Genomic DNA, 20,410 nt, shown 5'->3' on the forward strand with positions numbered 1-20,410 from the left:
GTTAAGCATTTCCCAGTTTAGGTCACCTAACAGAACGAACTCTGAAGATCGATGGAGGCAATCAATTCACACATGGTGTCCAGGGCACAGCTGGGAGCTGAGTCGGGTCTATAACTGGCGGCAACAGTGAGACTTATTTCTGCAGAGATTCATTTTTAAAATTAGAAGCTCGAACTGTTTGGGCATAGCCCTGGAACGTATGACAGAACTTTGCAGGCTATCTCTGGAGTAGATTGCAACCCCCCTCCCCCCTTTGGCAGTTCTATCTTGACGGAAAATGTTGTAGCTGGGTATGGAAATCTCAGTGTCCTTCCTAAGCCAGGATTCAGACACGGCAAGGACATCGGGGTTGGCGGAGTGTGCTAAAGCAGTGAGTTAAACAAACTTAGGAAGGAGGCTTCTTATGTCAACATGCATGAAATCAACCACTTAACACACCCTGTAACTCTTCTGATGTTGTCTCACGCACCCAAATACCTCTCTGCAGCTGCCACCACAACCTCCATTTTCTGAGATGTCTGATCCATCCCTGCAGTACAATAGATAACCATGGCTATAAATGCTAAAAACACAATCTGCTGAAATGATATCACTTTTTGGCCTATCGCTCTGTACTGGTATGTCTCTACTACTCTCACCACTCCTCCCCCTTGACCCATGTTCCTCTACTGTCTTCACTGCCTAGGCATGACAACTTCTCACTACTGTAACCCTGGGAACCTCAACCTGCCTCTCTCACCCGGGACATGTCTGATCCCCAGCTCCATGGACACCTCTACAATTAGCACATTCCACTACTTTCCCCAAAACTACACATGCCGTTGTCTCACGTCCTTCTGCACAAGTCTCACACCTTGGACCCTCCCTCCTACACACTGCTGCCACATGTCCATAAGCTTGACACCTGTAACATGGTAATGTATTTGGCACATACGCTCATACAGGATCACTTATAACTAACTTCACTTTGTCGGGTGGACTCAACTTCAAAACTCAAAAGAACTACTCTCCCTACTCTCGCCACCCTGTCTGCGTTGCATCAAACTACGAGCATCACATACACTGGGAATCTTTCCCCTCAGCTGGTCAACTTTTATATTTACTGCTAGCCCAGTTATCACTCCTTCCATTGGTGCCCTTTTCTTGAGAACGAAACAATTCACTTTTATTTCCTCCATTTGTTTTCTTTGAGCGCATTCTCCCTCTGCCCAACGGAAACACAAACAGTTATCACTAGTCCACTTCTGGTTACCCTCACCGATTCCACATGACCCAACTCTTTTTTCAACCACTGTGAAACCACAAATTGATCAGCCAAAAACTTTTTCCAGAAACTTCACTCCTACTGTCACAGACTCTTCTTCATCCTGATCCTCGGTGCAAGCCTCCGTCTCCGATAACTTCACCACACCTACCACCTCTGATACTTCACTCTCATTCATTTCCATTTCTCCTCCTGTCTTCAACTCACTCTGCTTAGACTTTCTACCATTCTTTAACAAACCATCTCCCTTTTTCCCATTATTTTTATACTGCTGCCCCACTTCTGACACCCATCTTGTTCTTGCTTTCTCTAGGGACTTCATTTCCCTTGCCCTGTTCCCTCAGAGCGTTTTGGCCTTTGGTTTCCATAGGGGGGCACGGTTTTTCACGGGGCCTCCTATGTGTACATGTGTCTGCTCGTTCACAGTTGTTTTAACGGCTGTAATGGTAAAGACCACAGCCAAGCTTGTGAGTTTCAAGTCTGCATTGGGAAGCTTACAATTCATCCTACAATTTCTACCAATCTGCGTGCCAGTTATGATTACTTTTATATGCACATTTTCTACCAATCTGCGTGCCAGTTATGATTACTTTTATATGCACATTTTCTTGGAACAGTTTCATTTCAATAATAACTTGATTTTTTTTAATTTTATTGTTGTTAATCATACAAATATGATGTAAAATGATACAATCTGAATGTTAAAATTCAGCTATGCTGAGAGCTCTAGCTCTAGACATATGAACACATTGATACACTGATTCATTGGCAGCTCAGGAAATTAGAGCATATGACTCAGAGATGCAGCAGTAGGTCCATAGTCAACTAAGTAAAATACACAGGCCAAAAGCCCACAAATATAAACAATAGACGATATCCTGATAAATTCTGGTTCTTTCAATCACATTCATCTATCAACTCCACCTGTCTACCTCCCTTTCTATATGAACTTCCAACATTGTATCAACTAGCCTATTCCAGGCCCCCAGAGTTTCCAGACGGAAAGCTGTTTTTTTTATGACGAGGAGAGGTCGTGACATGACGTTTCCACTTGATATACGGGATCATCAAATCATGATATTTTGCTCTTTCACATGGCTTGGTGATTCCCGAAGCCGGGAGTGTTGGAAAGATTTTTCAAATACTAAGGAACTATTTTCATGGATGTTTCAAAAACAGAGTTCATTGACTTGTGTGAGGCGAAGAAAAATTGAGTGGTGTACGTGGTGAGTTAAAACAATCAGAAATCCGACATTGCCAAATGGGCACTTTCCTTTATATGCATGCATTCTGGAGAGAGACGCACCATTCATTCTGGAGAGAGACGCACCATGCATTCTGGAGAGAGACGCACCATGCATTCTGGAGAGAGACGCACCATGCATTCTGGAGAGAGACGCACCATGCATTCTGGAGAGAGACGCACCATGCATTCTGGAGAGAGACGCACCATGCATTCTGGAGAGAGACGCACCATGCATTCTGGAGAGAGACGCACCATGCATTCTGGAGAGAGACGCACCATGCATTCTGGAGAGAGACGCACCATGCATTCTGGAGAGAGACGCACCATGCATTCTGGAAAGAGACGCACCATGCATTCTGGAGAGAGACGCACCATGCATTCTGGAGAGAGACGCACCATGCATTCTGGAAAGAGACACACCATGTACTCGCCACACGCTCCTCCCCTTCTTCTTGATGCAAGATTGTAAATTATACTCGACACATTATCTTCACACGCTTTTACCTGACAGCCGCAACTCAATTAGCTAGACCTATTGCCATGCACACTACCCAAATTGCGGGCTTCCCAAACACACTGGTGATTTGAAACAAACTACAGAAATAAACATTTAAAGAGTCTAGTTATCCTCTGTGGCTAAGTCATGCTCCCTGCAGAAGTATTTTGAATGATTTCAATTAGACATAATTTACTTTAGGACAGTACAGCGTCCTAACTGTGCACCCAACAACTTTCCTTTACAATTCACAAGAGGCTAAAAGCAAATCAAATCAAATGTATTTATATAGCCCTTCGTACATCAGCTGATATCTCAAAGTGCTGTACAGAAACCCAGCCTAAAACCACAAATAGCAAGCAATGCAGGTGTAGAAGCACGGTGGCTAGGAAAAACTCTCTAGAAAGGCCAGAATCTAGGAAGAAATCTAGAGAAGAACCAGGCTATGTGGGGTGGCCAGTCCTCTTCTGGCTGTGCCGGGTGGAGATTATAACAGAACATGGCCAAGATGTTCAAATGTTCATAAATGACCAGCATGGTCAAATAATAATAATCACAGGCAGAACAGTTGAAACTGGAGCAGCAGCACGGCCAGGTGGACTGGGGACAGCAAGGAGTCATCATGCCAGGTAGTCCTGAGGCATGGTCCGAAAGCAGAGACCTGTATATAATGACGAGATGCTAATGTCTCCGACCTAACAATGGAAGTATTTGTCCCAAAGGCGGGGTGGCAGGCGACGAGCTTAGGTCTGCAAATTATTCCCATAGAAACGCATTGGGTTTTTCTGGGCAGAATTTAGCGAGAGTGAGCCCTCTCACTTCGCCTCTTCCTCACTGCTGAAACTATGTCACAGGAGAAAGCATCTGAGTGAGCGAAACAACCCCCCTCTGTATGTAGTATGACATGCCATACTCTTCTGGTCCAGACAGCATCAGATACATGGGCTACATACAGAGGGGAGCTGTTTCCCTCGCTCGGATGCTTTCTCTACACATACTGAGACAGGGGAACATTTTCGCTCGCTCGGTTCCTTTAACTGAGATTGATGGGTCTTTCTGTGCATGTCTCGGCAAAATAAATGATAAATATTTCAATATTTTATTTGGATGGGCAAGGAGGTACATTTACTTTTGATAATTAAGGATTTTACTGTGTGACATTCACTTTTACTTGAGTCATTTTCTGTTAAGGTATCTTTACTTTTACTCAAGTATGATTATTGGGTACTTTTTCCACCACTGAAGGTTGTACACAACAAAGCCAGAGATATGGGTGGGCCTTAGGGGGCTTGGCCCCTTAAGGCCCAGTAAAGATACCTTAATAGAAAATGACTCAAGTAAAAGTGAATGTCACGCAGTAAAATCCGTAAGTATCAAAAGTAAATGTAATTGCTAAAATATACTTAACTATCAACAGTAAAAGTATAAATCTTTTCAAATTCCTTATATTAAGCAAACCAAATTTGCTGATAGCCACCAGCGCACTCCAACACTCAGACATCATTTACAAACGAAGCATCTGTTTAGTGAGTCCGCCAGGTCAGAGGCTGTAGGGATAACCAGGGATCTTGATAAATGTGTGAATGAGATGATTTTCCTGTCCTGCTAAGCACTCAAAATGTAAAGAGTACTTTTGGATGTCAGGGAAAATGTATGGAGCAAAAAGTACATCATTTTCTTTAGGAATGTAGTGAAGTAAAAGTTGTCAAAATATAAATAGTAAAGTAAAGTACTGATGTAAACTACTTAAGTAGTACTTTCAAGTACTTTACACCACTTCTACTTTTGATCAGGGCCCATTGGCTTCTGGTCTAAATAAGCTTACTATATAGGGACTAGGGTGCTATTCGGGATGTATAACTTGCTATCTTTACAAGCCAGATATTCTATGCAACCAAGACGATACTAAATAATTCAAGAGCAAGAGTGTTATGTGACATTTAGTGCAGTGTTTTCACACAATCACACGCTTGCACTTGGAGCCGCTCTATGTCAGACAGGGTTGGAGGTTGGAGTTGGTCTCTATGTCAGACAGGGTTGGAAGTTGGAGTAGGTCTCTATGTCAGACAGGGTTGGAGGTTGGAGTTGGTCTCTATGTCAGACAGGGCTGGAGGTTGGAGTTGGTCTCTATGTCAGACAGGGCTGGAGGTTGGAGTGGGTCTCTATGTCAGACAGGGTTGGAGGTTGGAGTGGGTCTCTATGTCAGACAGGGTTGGAGGTTGGAGTTGGTCTCTATGTCAGACAGGGTTGGAGGTTGGAGTGGGTCTCTACGTCAGACAGGGCTGGAGGTTGGAGTGGCTCAACGTCAGACAGGGCTGGATGTTGGAGTGGCTCAACGTCAGACAGGGCTGGAGGTTGGAGTGGCTCAACGTCAGACAGGGCTGGAGGTTGGAGTGAGTCTCTATGTCAGACAGGGTTGGAGGTTGGAGTGGGTCTACAAGTCAGACAGGGCTGGAGGTTGGAGTTGGTCTCTGTCAGACAGGGCTGGAGGTTGGAGTGGCTCAACGTCAGAAAGGGTTGGAGGTTGGAGTGGGTCTCTATGTCAGACAGGGTTGGAGGTTGGAGTTGGTCTCTATGTCAGACAGGGCTGGAGGAGGGAGCTTGTCTCTATGTCAGACAGGGCTGGAGGTTGGAGTGAGTCTCTATGTCAGACAGGGTTGGAGGTTGGAGTGGGTCTCTATGTCAGACAGGGTTGGAGGTTGGAGTTGGTCTCTATGTCAGACAGGGTTGGAGGTTGGAGTTGGTCTCTATGTCAGACAGGGTTGGAGGTTGGAGTTGGTCTCTATGTCAGACAGGGCTGGAGGTTGGAGTTGGTCTCTATGTCAGACAGGGCTGGAGGTTGGAGTTGGTCTCTATGTCAGACAGGGTTGGAAGTTGGAGTTGGTCTCTATGTCAGACAGGGTTGGAAGTTGGAGTTGGTCTCTATGTCAGACAGGGTTGGAGGTTGGAGTGGGTCTCTACGTCAGACAGGGCTGGAGGTTGGAGTGGCTCAACGTCAGACAGGGCTGGAGGTTGGAGTGGCTCAAAGTCAGACAGGGCTGGAGGTTGGAGTGGGTCTCTACGTCAGACATGGCTGGAGGTTGGAGTGGCTCAACGTCAGACAGGGCTGGAGGTTGGAGTTAGTCTCTATGTCAGACAGGGTTGGAGGTTGGAGTGGGTCTCTATGTCAGACAGGGCTAGAAGTTGGAGTTGGTCTCTATGTCAGACAGGGTTGGAAGTTGGAGTTGGTCTCTATGTCAGACAGGGCTGGAGGTTGGAGTTGGTCTCTATGTCAGACAGGGTTGGAAGTTGGAGTTGGTCTCTATGTCAGACAGGTTTGGAGGTTGGAGTGGGTCTCTATGTCAGACAGGGTTAGAGGTTGGAGTTGGTCTCTATGTCAGACAGGGTTGGAAGTTGGAGTTGGTCTCTATGTCAGACAGGGCTGGAGGTTGGAGTGGGTCTCTATGTCAGACAGGGTTGGAGGTTGGAGTTGGTCTCTATGTCAGACAGGGTTGGAGGTTGGAGTTGGTCTCTATGTCAGACAGGGCTGGAGGTTGGAGTGGGTCTCTATGTCAGACAGGGTTGGAGGTTGGAGTGGGTCTCTATGTCAGACAGGGTTTGGAGGTTGGAGTTGGTCTCTATGTCAGACAGGGTTGGAGGTTGGAGTGGGTCTCTATGTCAGACAGGGTTGGAGGTTGGAGTTGGTCTCTATGTCAGACAGGGCTGGAGGTTGGAGTTGGTCTCTATGTCAGACAGGGCTGGAGGTTGGAGTTGGTCTCTATGTCAGACAGGGTTGGAAGTTGGAGTTGGTCTCTATGTCAGACAGGGTTGGAGGTTGGAGTTGGTCTCTATGTCAGACAGGGCTGGAGGTTGGAGTTGGTCTCTGTCAGACAGGGTTGGAGGTTGGAGTGGGTCTCTATGTCAGACAGGGCTGGAGGTTGGAGTTGGTCTCTATGTCAGACAGGGCTGGAGGTTGGAGTTGGTCTCTATGTCAGACAGGGTTGGAGGTTGGAGTTGGTCTCTATGTCAGACAGGGTTGGAGGTTGGAGTGGGTCTCTATGTCAGACAGGGTTGGAGGTTGGAGTGGGTCTCTATGTCAGACAGGGTTGGAGGTTGGAGTTGGTCTCTATGTCAGACAGGGTTGGAGTGGGTCTCTACGTCAGACAGGGCTGGAGGTTGGAGTGGCTCTATGTCAGACAGGGCTGGATGTTGGAGTTGGTCTCTATGTCAGACAGGGTTGGAGGTTGGAGTTGGTCTCTATGTCAGACAGGGCTGGAGGTTGGAGTTGGTCTCTATGTCAGACAGGGTTGGAGGTTGGAGTTGGTCTCTATGTCAGACAGGGTTGGAGGTTGGAGTTGGTCTCTATGTCAGACAGGGCTGGAGGTTGGAGTTGGTCTCAACGTCAGACAGGGCTGGAGGTTGGAGTTGGGTCTCTATGTCAGACAGGGCTGGAGGTTGGAGTGGGTCTCTATGTCAGACAGGGTTGGAGGTTGGAGTTGGTCTCTATGTCAGACAGGGCTGGAGGTTGGAGTGGGTCTCTATGTCAGACAGGGCTGGAGGTTGGAGTGGGTCTCTATGTCAGACAGGGTTGGAGGTTGGAGTTGGTCTCTATGTCAGACAGGGTTGGAGTGGAGTTGGTCTCTACGTCAGACAGGGCTGGAGGTTGGAGTGGTCTCAATGTCAGACAGGGCTGGAGGTTGGAGTGGCTCATGTCAGACAGGGCTGGAGGTTGGAGTTGGTCTCTATGTCAGACAGGGTTGGAGGTTGGAGTTGGTCTCTATGTCAGACAGGGTTGGAGGTTGGAGTTGGTCTCTATGTCAGACAGGGCTGGAGGTTGGAGTGGCTCAACGTCAGACAGGGCTGGAGGTTGGAGTTGGTCTCTGTCAGACAGGGCTGGAGGTTGGAGTGGCTCAACGTCAGACAGGGCTGGAGGTTGGAGTTGGTCTCTGTCAGAAAGGGTTGGAGGTTGGAGTGGGTCTCTATGTCAGACAGGGTTGGAGGTTGGAGTTGGTCTCTATGTCAGACAGGGCTGGAGGAGGGAGCTTGTCTCTATGTCAGACAGGGCTGGAGGTTGGAGTGAGTCTCTATGTCAGACAGGGTTGGAGGTTGGAGTGGGTCTCTATGTCAGACAGGGTTGGAGGTTGGAGTTGGTCTCTATGTCAGACAGGGTTGGAGGTTGGAGTTGGTCTCTATGTCAGACAGGGTTGGAGGTTGGAGTTGGTCTCTATGTCAGACAGGGCTGGAGGTTGGAGTTGGTCTCTATGTCAGACAGGGCTGGAGGTTGGAGTTGGTCTCTATGTCAGACAGGGTTGGAAGTTGGAGTTGGTCTCTATGTCAGACAGGGTTGGAAGTTGGAGTTGGTCTCTATGTCAGACAGGGTTGGAGGTTGGAGTGGGTCTCTACGTCAGACAGGGCTGGAGGTTGGAGTGGCTCAACGTCAGACAGGGCTGGAGGTTGGAGTTAGTCTCTATGTCAGACAGGGTTGGAGGTTGGAGTGGTCTCTATGTCAGACAGGGCTAGAGGTTGGAGTTGGTCTCTATGTCAGACAGGGTTGGAGGTTGGAGTTGGTCTCTATGTCAGACAGGGCTGGAGGTTGGAGTTGGTCTCTATGTCAGACAGGGTTGGAAGTTGGAGTTGGTCTCTATGTCAGACAGGGTTTGGAGGTTGGAGTTGGTCTCTATGTCAGACAGGGCTGGAGGTTGGAGTTGGAGTTGGTCTCTATGTCAGACAGGGTTGGAGGTTGGAGTGGGTCTCTATGTCAGACAGGGTTGGAGGTTGGAGTTGGTCTCTATGTCAGACAGGGTTGGAGGTTGGAGTTGGTCTCTATGTCAGACAGGGCTGGAGGTTGGATTTGGTCTCTATGTCAGACAGGGCTGGAGGTTGGAGTTGGTCTCTGTCAGACAGGGCTGGAGGTTGGAGTGGGTCTCTATGTCAGACAGGGTTGGAGGTTGGATTTGGTCTCTATGTCAGACAGGGCTGGAGGTTGGAGTGCGTCTCTATGTCAGACAGGGCTGGAGGTTGGAGTGCGTCTCTATGTCAGACAGGGCTGGAGGTTGGAGTTGGTGTCTATGTCAGACAGGGTTGGAGGTTGGTGTGGGTCTCTATGTCAGACAGGGTTGGAGGTTGGAGTGGGTCTCTATGTCAGACAGGGTTGGAGGTTGGAGTTGGTCTCTATGTCAGACAGGGCTGGAGGTTGGAGCTTGGTCTCTATGTCAGACAGGGCTGGAGGTTGGAGTGGGTCTCTATGTCAGACAGGGCTGGAGATTTGGAGTTGGTCTCTATGTCAGACAGGGTTGGAGGTTGGAGTTGGTCTCTATGTCAGACAGGGTTGGAGGTTGGAGTTGGTCTCTATGTCAGACAGGGTTGGAGGTTGGAGTTGGTCTCTATGTCAGACAGGGTTGGAGGTTGGAGTGGGTCTCTATGTCAGACAGGGCTAGAAGTTGGAGTTGATCTCTATGTCAGACAGGGCTGGAGGTTGGAGTTGGTCTCTATATCAGACAGGGTTGGAAGTTGGAGTTGGTCTCTATGTCAGACAGGGTTGGAGGTTGGAGTTGGTCTCTATGTCAGACAGGGCTGGAGGTTGGAGTTGGTCTCTATGTCAGACAGGGTTGGAAGTTGGAGTTGGTCTCTATGTCAGACAGGGCTGGAGGTTGGAGTGGGTCTCTATGTCAGACAGGGTTGGAAGTTGGAGTTGGTCTCTATGTCAGACAGGTTTGGAGGTTGGAGTGGGTCTCTATGTCAGACAGGGTTGGAGGTTGGAGTTGGTCTCTATGTCAGACAGGGTTGGAGGTTGGAGTGGGTCTCTATGTCAGACAGGGTTGGAGGTTGGAGTTGGTCTCTATGTCAGACAGGGTTGGAGGTTGGAGTTGGTCTCTATGTCAGACAGGGCTGGAGGTTGGATTTGGTCTCTATGTCAGACAGGGCTGGAGGTTGGAGTTGGTCTCTGTCAGACAGGGCTGGAGGTTGGAGTGGGTCTCTATGTCAGACAGGGTTGGAGGTTGGATTTGGTCTCTATGTCAGACAGGGCTGGAGGTTGGAGTGCGTCTCTATGTCAGACAGGGCTGGAGGTTGGAGTGCGTCTCTATGTCAGACAGGGCTGGAGGTTGGAGTTGGTCTCTATGTCAGACAGGGTTGGAGGTTGGAGTGGGTCTCTATGTCAGACAGGGTTGGAGGTTGGAGTGGGTCTCTATGTCAGACAGGGTTGGAGGTTGGAGTTGGTCTCTATGTCAGACAGGGCTGGAGGAGGGAGCTTGTCTCTATGTCAGACAGGGCTGGAGGTTGGAGTGGGTCTCTATGTCAGACAGGGCTGGAGATTGGAGTTGGTCTCTATGTCAGACAGGGTTGGAGGTTGGAGTTGGTCTCTATGTCAGACAGGGTTGGAGGTTGGAGTTGGTCTCTATGTCAGACAGGGTTGGAGGTTGGAGTTGGTCTCTATGTCAGACAGGGTTGGAGGTTGGAGTGGGTCTCTATGTCAGACAGGGCTAGAAGTTGGAGTTGATCTCTATGTCAGACAGGGCTGGAGGTTGGAGTTGGTCTCTATGTCAGACAGGGCTGGAGGTTGGAGTTGGTCTCTATGTCAGACAGGGTTTGGAGGTTGGAGTGGGTCTCTATGTCAGACAGGGTTGGAGGTTGGAGTTGGTCTCTATGTCAGACAGGGTTGGAGGTTGGAGTTGGTCTCTATGTCAGACAGGGCTGGAGGTTGGAGTTGGTCTCTGTCAGACAGGGCTGGAGGTTGGAGTTGGTCTCTATGTCAGACAGGGCTGGAGGTTGGAGTTGGTCTCTATGTCAGACAGGGCTGGAGGTTGGAGTGGGTCTCTATGTCAGACAGGGTTGGAGGTTGGAGGGTCTCTATGTCAGACAGGGTTGGAGGTTGGAGTGGGTCTCTATGTCAGACAGGGTTGGAGGTTGGAGTTGGTCTCTATGTCAGACAGGGTTGGAGGTTGGAGTTGGTCTCTATGTCAGACAGGGCTGGAGGTTGGGTGTTGGTCTCTATGTCAGACAGGGCTGGAGGTTGGAGCTTGTCTCTATGTCAGACAGGGTTGGAGGTTGGAGTTGGTCTCTATGTCAGACAGGGCTGGAGGTTGGAGTTGGTCTCTATGTCAGACAGGGTTGGAAGTTGGAGTTGGTCTCTACGTCAGACAGGGCTGGAGGTTGGAGTGGGTCTCTATGTCAGACAGGGTTGGAAGTTGGAGTTGGTCTCTATGTCAGACAGGTTTGGAGGTTGGAGTGGGTCTCTATGTCAGACAGGGCTGGAGGTTGGAGTGGGTCTCTATGTCAGACAGGGTTGGAGGTTGGAGTGGGTCTCTATGTCAGACAGGGTTGGAGGTTGGAGTTGGTCTCTATGTCAGACAGGGTTGGAGGTTGGAGTTGGTCTCTATGTCAGACAGGGCTGGAGGAGGGTGCTTGTCTCTATGTCAGACAGGGCTGGAGGAGGGAGCTTGTCTCTATGTCAGACAGGGTTGGAGGTTGGAGTTGGTCTCTATGTCAGACAGGGTTGGAGGTTGGAGTTGGTCTCTATGTCAGACAGGGCTGGAGGTTGGATTTGGTCTCTATGTCAGACAGGGCTGGAGGTTGGAGTTGGTCTCTGTCAGACAGGGCTGGAGGTTGGAGTGGGTCTCTATGTCAGACAGGGTTGGAGGTTGGATTTGGTCTCTATGTCAGACAGGGTTGGAGGTTGGAGTTGGTCTCTATGTCAGACAGGGCTGGAGGTTGGAGTTGGTCTCTATGTCAGACAGGGCTGGAGGTTGGAGTTGGTCTCTATGTCAGACAGGGTTGGAGGTTGGAGTGGGTCTCTATGTCAGACAGGGTTGGAGGTTGGAGTGGGTCTCTATGTCAGACAGGGTTGGAGGTTGGAGTTGGTCTCTATGTCAGACAGGGCTGGAGGAGGGAGCTTGTCTCTATGTCAGACAGGGCTGGAGGTTGGAGTGGGTCTCTATGTCAGACAGGGCTGGAGATTTGGAGTTGGTCTCTATGTCAGACAGGGTTGGAGGTTGGAGTTGGTCTCTATGTCAGACAGGGTTGGAGGTTGGAGTTGGTCTCTATGTCAGACAGGGTTGGAGGTTGGAGTTGGTCTCTATGTCAGACAGGGTTGGAGGTTGGAGTTGGTCTCTATGTCAGACAGGGCTAGAAGTTGGAGTTGATCTCTATGTCAGACAGGGCTGGAGGTTGGAGTTGGTCTCTATATCAGACAGGGTTGGAAGTTGGAGTTGGTCTCTATGTCAGACAGGGCTGGAGAGTTGGAGTTGGTCTCTATGTCAGACAGGTTTGGAGGTTGGAGTGGGTCTCTATGTCAGACAGGGTTAGAGGTTGGAGTTGGTCTCTATGTCAGACAGGGTTGGAAGTTGGAGTTGGTCTCTATGTCAGACAGGGCTGGAGGTTGGAGTGGGTCTCTATGTCAGACAGGGTTGGAAGTTGGAGTTGGTCTCTATGTCAGACAGGTTTGGAGGTTGGAGTGGGTCTCTATGTCAGACAGGGCTGGAGGTTGGAGTGGGTCTCTATGTCAGACAGGGTTGGAGGTTGGAGTGGGTCTCTATGTCAGACAGGGTTGGAGGTTGGAGTTGGTCTCTATGTCAGACAGGGTTGGAGGTTGGAGTTGGTCTCTATGTCAGACAGGGCTGGAGGTTGGAGTTGGTCTCTATGTCAGACAGGGCTGGAGGTTGGAGTTGGTCTCTGTCAGACAGGGCTGGAGGTTGGAGTGGGTCTCTATGTCAGACAGGGTTGGAGGTTGGATTTGGTCTCTATGTCAGACAGGGCTGGAGGTTGGAGTGCGTCTCTATGTCAGACAGGGCTGGAGGTTGGAGTGCGTCTCTATGTCAGACAGGGCTGGAGGTTGGAGTTGGTCTCTATGTCAGACAGGGTTGGAGGTTGGAGTGGGTCTCTATGTCAGACAGGGTTGGAGGTTGGAGTGGGTCTCTATGTCAGACAGGGTTGGAGGTTGGAGTTGGTCTCTATGTCAGACAGGGCTGGAGGTTGGAGCTTGTCTCTATGTCAGACAGGGCTGGAGGTTGGAGTGGGTCTCTATGTCAGACAGGGTTGGAGGTTGGAGTTGGTCTCTATGTCAGACAGGGTTGGAGGTTGGAGTTGGTCTCTATGTCAGACAGGGTTGGAGGTTGGAGTTGGTCTCTATGTCAGACAGGGTTGGAGGTTGGAGTTGGTCTCTATGTCAGACAGGGTTGGAGGTTGGAGTGGGTCTCTATGTCAGACAGGGCTAGAAGTTGGAGTTGATCTCTATGTCAGACAGGGCTGGAGGTTGGAGTTGGTCTCTATATCAGACAGGGTTGGAAGTTGGAGTTGGTCTCTATGTCAGACAGGTTTGGAGGTTGGAGTGGGTCTCTATGTCAGACGGTTAGAGGTTGGAGTTGGTCTCTATGTCAGACAGGGTTGGAGGTTGGAGTTGGTCTCTATGTCAGACAGGGCTGGAGGTTGGAGTGGGTCTCTATGTCAGACAGGGCTGGAGGTTGGAGTGCGTCTCTATGTCAGACAGGGCTGGAGGTTGGAGTTGGTCTCTATGTCAGACAGGGTTGGAGGTTGGAGTGGGTCTCTATGTCAGACAGGGTTGGAGGTTGGAGTGGGTCTCTATGTCAGACAGGGTTGGAGGTTGGAGTTGGTCTCTATGTCAGACAGGGTTGGAGGTTGGAGTTGGTCTCTATGTCAGACAGGGTTGGAGGTTGGAGTTGGTCTCTATGTCAGACAGGGCTGGAGGAGGGTGCTTGTCTCTATGTCAGACAGGGCTGGAGGAGGGAGCTTGTCTCTATGTCAGACAGGGTTGGAGGTTGGAGTTGGTCTCTATGTCAGACAGGGCTGGAGGTTGGAGTTGGTCTCTATGTCAGACAGGGCTGGAGGTTGGAGTTGGTCTCTACGTCAGACAGGGCTGGAGGTTGGAGTGGGTCTCTATGTCAGACAGGGTTGGAAGTTGGAGTTGGTCTCTATGTCAGACAGGTTTGGAGGTTGGAGTGGGTCTCTATGTCAGACAGGGCTGGAGGTTGGAGTGGGTCTCTATGTCAGACAGGGTTGGAGGTTGGAGTGGGTCTCTATGTCAGACAGGGTTGGAGGTTGGAGTTGGTCTCTATGTCAGACAGGGCTGGAGGTTGGAGTTGGTCTCTATGTCAGACAGGGCTGGAGTTGGGTGGTCTCTATGTCAGACAGGGCTGGAGGAGGGAGCTTGTCTCTATGTCAGACAGGGTTGGAGGTTGGAGTTGGTCTCTATGTCAGACAGGGCTGGAGGTTGGAGTTGGTCTCTATGTCAGACAGGGTTGGAAGTTGGAGTTGGTCTCTATGTCAGACAGGGTTGGAAGTTGGAGTGGGTCTCTACGTCAGACAGGGCTGGAGGTTGGAGTGGCTCTGTCAGACAGGGCTGGAGGTTGGAGTTGAGTCTCTATGTCAGACAGGGTTGGAGGTTGGAGTGGGTCTCTATGTCAGACAGGGTTGGAGGTTGGAGTTGGTCTCTATGTCAGACAGGGTTGGAGGTTGGAGTTGGTCTCTATGTCAGACAGGGCTGGAGGAGGGTGCTTGTCTCTATGTCAGACAGGGCTGGAGGAGGGAGCTTGTCTCTATGTCAGACAGGGTTGGAGGTTGGAGTTGGTCTCTATGTCAGACAGGGCTGGAGGTTGGAGTTGGTCTCTATGTCAGACAGGGTTGGAAGTTGGAGTTGGTCTCTATGTCAGACAGGGTTGGAAGTTGGAGTGGGTCTCTACGTCAGACAGGGCTGGAGGTTGGAGTGGCTCAACGTCAGACAGGGCTGGAGGTTGGAGTGAGTCTCTATGTCAGACAGGGTTGGAGGTTGGAGTGGGTCTCTATGTCAGACAGGGCTGGAGGTTGGAGTGAGTCTCTATGTCAGACAGGGCTGGAAGTTGGAGTTGGTCTCTATGTCAGACAGGGCTGGAGGTTGGAGTTGGTCTCTATGTCAGACAGGTTTGGAGGTTGGAGTGGGTCTCTATGTCAGACAGGGTTAGAGGTTGGAGTTGGTCTCTATGTCAGACAGGGTTGGAAGTTGGAGTTGGTCTCTATGTCAGACAGGGCTGGAGGTTGGAGTGGGTCTCTATGTCAGACAGGGTTGGAAGTTGGAGTTGGTCTCTATGTCAGACAGGGTTGGAGGTTGGAGTTGGTCTCTATGTCAGACAGGGTTGGAGGTTGGAGTGGTCTCTATGTCAGACAGGGTTGGAGGTTGGAGTTGGTCTCTATGTCAGACAGGGCTGGAGGTTGGAGTTGGTCTCTATGTCAGACAGGGCTGGAGGTTGGATTTGGTCTCTATGTCAGACAGGGCTGGAGGTTGGAGTTGGTCTCTATGTCAGACAGGGTTGGAGGTTGGAGTTGGTCTCTATGTCAGACAGGGTTGGAGGTTGGAGTTGGTCTCTATGTCAGACAGGGTTGGAGGTTGGAGTGGGTCTCTATGTCAGACAGGGCTAGAAGTTGGAGTTGGTCTCTATGTCAGACAGGGCTGGAGGTTGGAGTTGGTCTCTATGTCAGACAGGGTTGGAAGTTGGAGTTGGTCTCTATGTCAGACAGGGCTGGAGGTTGGAGTTGGTCTCTATGTCAGACAGGGTTGGAAGTTGGAGTTGGTCTCTATGTCAGACAGGGCTGGAGGTTGGAGTGGGTCTCTATGTCAGACAGGGTTGGAAGTTGGAGTTGGTCTCTATGTCAGACAGGTTTGGAGGTTGGAGTGGGTCTCTATGTCAGACAGGGCTGGAGGTTGGAGTGGGTCTCTATGTCAGACAGGGTTGGAGGTTGGAGTGGGTCTCTATGTCAGACAGGGTTGGAGGTTGGAGTTGGTCTCTATGTCAGACAGGGTTGGAGGTTGGAGTTGGTCTCTATGTCAGACAGGGCTGGAGGTTGGTGTTGTCTCTATGTCAGACAGGGCTGGAGGTTGGAGTTGGTCTCTATGTCAGACAGGGTTGGAGGTTGGAGTTGGTCTCTATGTCAGACAGGGCTGGAGGTTGGAGTTGGTCTCTATGTCAGACAGGGTTGGAAGTTGGAGTTGGTCTCTATGTCAGACAGGGTTGGAGGTTGGAGTGGTCTCTATGTCAGACAGGGCTGGAGGTTGGAGTGGCTCTATGTCAGACAGGGCTGGAGGTTGGAGTTGGTCTCTATGTCAGACAGGGTTGGAGGTTGGAGTGGGTCTCTATGTCAGACAGGGTTGGAGGTTGGAGTTGGTCTCTATGTCAGACAGGGTTGGAGGTTGGAGTTGGTCTCTATGTCAGACAGGGCTGGAGGAGGGTGCTTGTCTCTATGTCAGACAGGGCTGGAGGAGGGAGCTTGTCTCTATGTCAGACAGGGTTGGAGGTTGGAGTTGGTCTCTATGTCAGACAGGGCTGGAGGTTGGAGTTGGTCTCTATGTCAGACAGGGTTGGAGGTTGGAGTTGGTCTCTATGTCAGACAGGGTTGGAAGGTTGGAGTGGGTCTCTACGTCAGACAGGGCTGGAGGTTGGAGTGGGCTCAACGTCAGACAGGGCTGGAGGTTGGAGTGGTCTCTATGTCAGACAGGGCTGGAGGTTGGAGTGGGTCTCTATGTCAGACAGGGCTGGAGGTTGGAGTTGGTCTCTATGTCAGACAGGGCTGGAGGTTGGAGTTGGTCTCTATGTCAGACAGGGCTGGAGGTTGGAGTTGGTCTCTATGTCAGACAGGGTTGGAGGTTGGAGTGGGTCTCTATGTCAGACAGGGTTGGAGGTTGGAGTTGGTCTCTATGTCAGACAGGGTTGGAAGTTGGAGTTGGTCTCTATGTCAGACAGGGCTGGAGGTTGGGTGGGTCTCTATGTCAGACAGGGTTGGAAGTTGGAGTTGGTCTCTATGTCAGACAGGTTTGGAGGTTGGAGTTGGTCTCTATGTCAGACAGGGTTGGAGGTTGGAGTGGGTCTCTATGTCAGACAGGGTTGGAGGTTGGAGTTGGTCTCTATGTCAGACAGGGTTGGAGGTTGGAGTGGGTCTCTATGTCAGACAGGGCTGGAGGTTGGATTTGGTCTCTATGTCAGACAGGGCTGGAGGTTGGAGTGGTCTCTATGTCAGACAGGGCTGGAGGTTGGAGTGGGTCTCTATGTCAGACAGGGTTGGAGGTTGGAGTTGGTCTCTATGTCAGACAGGGCTGGAGGTTGGAGTTGGTCTCTATGTCAGACAGGGCTGGAGGTTGGGTGCTTGTCTCTATGTCAGACAGGGCTGGAGGTTGGAGTTGGTCTCTATGTCAGACAGGGTTGGAGGTTGGAGTGGGTCTCTATGTCAGACAGGGTTGGAGGTTGGAGTGGGTCTCTATGTCAGACAGGGTTGGAGGTTGGAGTTGGTCTCTATGTCAGACAGGGCTGGAGGAGGGAGCTTGTCTCTATGTCAGACAGGGCTGGAGGTTGGAGTGGGTCTCTATGTCAGACAGGGCTGGAGATTGGAGTTGGTCTCTATGTCAGACAGGGTTGGAGGTTGGAGTTGGTCTCTATGTCAGACAGGGTTGGAGGTTGGAGTTGGTCTCTATGTCAGACAGGGTTGGAGGTTGGAGTTGGTCTCTATGTCAGACAGGGTTGGAGGTTGGAGTGGGTCTCTATGTCAGACAGGGCTAGAAGTTGGAGTTGGTCTCTATGTCAGACAGGGCTGGAGGTTGGAGTTGGTCTCTATGTCAGACAGGGTTGGAAGTTGGAGTTGGTCTCTATGTCAGACAGGTTTGGAGGTTGGAGTGGGTCTCTATGTCAGACGGTTAGAGGTTGGAGTTGGTCTCTATGTCAGACAGGGTTGGAGGTTGGATTTGGTCTCTATGTCAGACAGGGCTGGAGGTTGGAGTGCGTCTCTATGTCAGACAGGGCTGGAGGTTGGAGTTGGTCTCTATGTCAGACAGGTTTGGAGGTTGGAGTGGTCTCTATGTCAGACAGGGCTGGAGGTTGGAGTGGGTCTCTATGTCAGACAGGGTTGGAGGTTGGAGTGGGTCTCTATGTCAGACAGGGTTGGAGGTTGGAGTTGGTCTCTATGTCAGACAGGGTTGGAGGGCTCAGACAGGGCTGGAGGAGGGTGCTTGTCTCTATGTCAGACAGGGCTGGAGGAGGGAGCTTGTCTCTATGTCAGACAGGGTTGGAGGTTGGAGTTGGTCTCTATGTCAGACAGGGCTGGAGGTTGGAGTTGGTCTCTATGTCAGACAGGGTTGGAAGTTGGAGTTGGTCTCTATGTCAGACAGGGCTGGAGGTTGGAGTGGGTCTCTATGTCAGACAGGGTTGGAAGTTGGAGTTGGTCTCTATGTCAGACAGGTTTGGAGGTTGGAGTGGGTCTCTATGTCAGACAGGGCTGGAGGTTGGAGTGGGTCTCTATGTCAGACAGGGTTGGAGGTTGGAGTGGGTCTCTATGTCAGACAGGGTTGGAGGTTGGAGTTGGTCTCTATGTCAGACAGGGTTGGAGGTTGGAGTTGGTCTCTATGTCAGACAGGGCTGGAGGAGGGTGTTGGTCTCTATGTCAGACAGGGCTGGAGGTTGGAGCTTGTCTCTATGTCAGACAGGGTTGGAGGTTGGAGTTGGTCTCTATGTCAGACAGGGCTGGAGGTTGGAGTTGGTCTCTATGTCAGACAGGGTTGGAGGTTGGAGTTGGTCTCTATGTCAGACAGGGTTGGAAGTTGGAGTGGGTCTCTACGTCAGACAGGGCTGGAGGTTGGAGTGGCTCAACGTCAGACAGGGCTGGAGGTTGGAGTGAGTCTCTATGTCAGACAGGGTTGGAGGTTGGAGTGGGTCTCTATGTCAGACAGGGTTGGAGGTTGGAGTTGGTCTCTATGTCAGACAGGGTTGGAGGTTGGAGTTGGTCTCTATGTCAGACAGGGCTGGAGGAGGGTGCTTGTCTCTATGTCAGACAGGGCTGGAGAAGGGAGCTTGTCTCTATGTCAGACAGGGTTGGAGGTTGGAGTTGGTCTCTATGTCAGACAGGGCTGGAGGTTGGAGTTGGTCTATATGTCAGACAGGGTTGGAAGTTGGAGTTGGTCTCTATGTCAGACAGGGTTGGAAGTTGGAGTGGGTCTCTACGTCAGACAGGGCTGGAGGTTGGAGTGGCTCAACGTCAGACAGGGCTGGAGGTTGGAGTGAGTCTCTATGTCAGACAGGGTTGGAGGTTGGAGTGGGTCTCTATGTCAGACAGGGCTGGAGGTTGGAGTGGTCTCTATGTCAGACAGGGCTGGAGGTTGGAGTTGGTCTCTATGTCAGACAGGGCTGGAGGTTGGAGTTGGTCTCTATGTCAGACAGGGCTGGAGGTTGGAGCTGGGTCTCTATGTCAGACAGGGTTGGAGGTTGGAGTTGGTCTCTATGTCAGACAGGTTTGGAGGTTGGAGTTGGTCTCTATGTCAGACAGGGCTGGAGGTTGGAGTTGGTCTCTATGTCAGACAGGGTTGGAGGTTGGAGTGGGTCTCTATGTCAGACAGGGCTGGAGGTTGGAGTTGGTCTCTATGTCAGACAGGGCTGGAGGTTGGAGTTGGTCTCTATGTCAGACAGGGCTGGAGGAGGGTGGTCTCTATGTCAGACAGGGCTGGAGGTTGGAGTGAGTCTCTATGTCAGACAGGGTTGGAGGTTGGAGTTGGTCTCTATGTCAGACAGGGCTGGAGGTTGGAGTTGGTCTCTATGTCAGACAGGGTTGGAGGTTGGAGTGGGTCTCTATGTCAGACAGGGCTGGAGGTTGGAGTGGCTCAACGTCAGACAGGGCTGGAGGTTGGAGTTGGTCTCTATGTCAGACAGGGCTGGAGGTTGGAGTGGGTCTCTATGTCAGACAGGGTTGGAGGTTGGAGTTGGTCTCTATGTCAGACAGGGTTGGAGGTTGGAGTTGGTCTCTATGTCAGACAGGGCTGGAGGAGGGAGCTTGGGTCTCTATGTCAGACAGGGCTGGAAGTTGGAGTTGGTCTCTATGTCAGACAGGGCTGGAAGGTTGGAGTGGGTCTCTATGTCAGACAGGGCTGGAGGTTGGAGTGGCTCAACGTCAGACAGGGCTGGAGGTTGGAGTGAGTCTCTATGTCAGACAGGGTTGGAGGTTGGAGTGGGTCTCTATGTCAGACAGGGTTGGAGGTTGGAGTTGGTCTCTATGTCAGACAGGGTTGGAGGTTGGAGTTGGTCTCTATGTCAGACAGGGCTGGAGGAGGGTGTTGTCTCTATGTCAGACAGGGCTGGAGGTTGGAGCTTGTCTCTATGTCAGACAGGGTTGGAGGTTGGAGTTGGTCTCTATGTCAGACAGGGCTGGAGGTTGGAGTTGGTCTCTATGTCAGACAGGGTTGGAAGTTGGAGTTGGTCTCTATGTCAGACAGGGTTGGAATTTGGAGTGGGTCTCTACGTCAGACAGGGCTGGAGGTTGGAGTGGCTCAACGTCAGACAGGGCTGGAGGTTGGAGTGAGTCTCTATGTCAGACAGGGTTGGAGGTTGGAGTGGGTCTCTATGTCAGACAGGGCTGGAGGTTGGAGTGAGTCTCTATGTCAGACAGGGCTGGAAGTTGGAGTTGGTCT

Source organism: Oncorhynchus nerka, linkage group LG6 (assembly GCF_034236695.1).
Source record: "Oncorhynchus nerka isolate Pitt River linkage group LG6, Oner_Uvic_2.0, whole genome shotgun sequence".
Classification (NCBI taxonomy): domain Eukaryota; kingdom Metazoa; phylum Chordata; class Actinopteri; order Salmoniformes; family Salmonidae; genus Oncorhynchus; species Oncorhynchus nerka.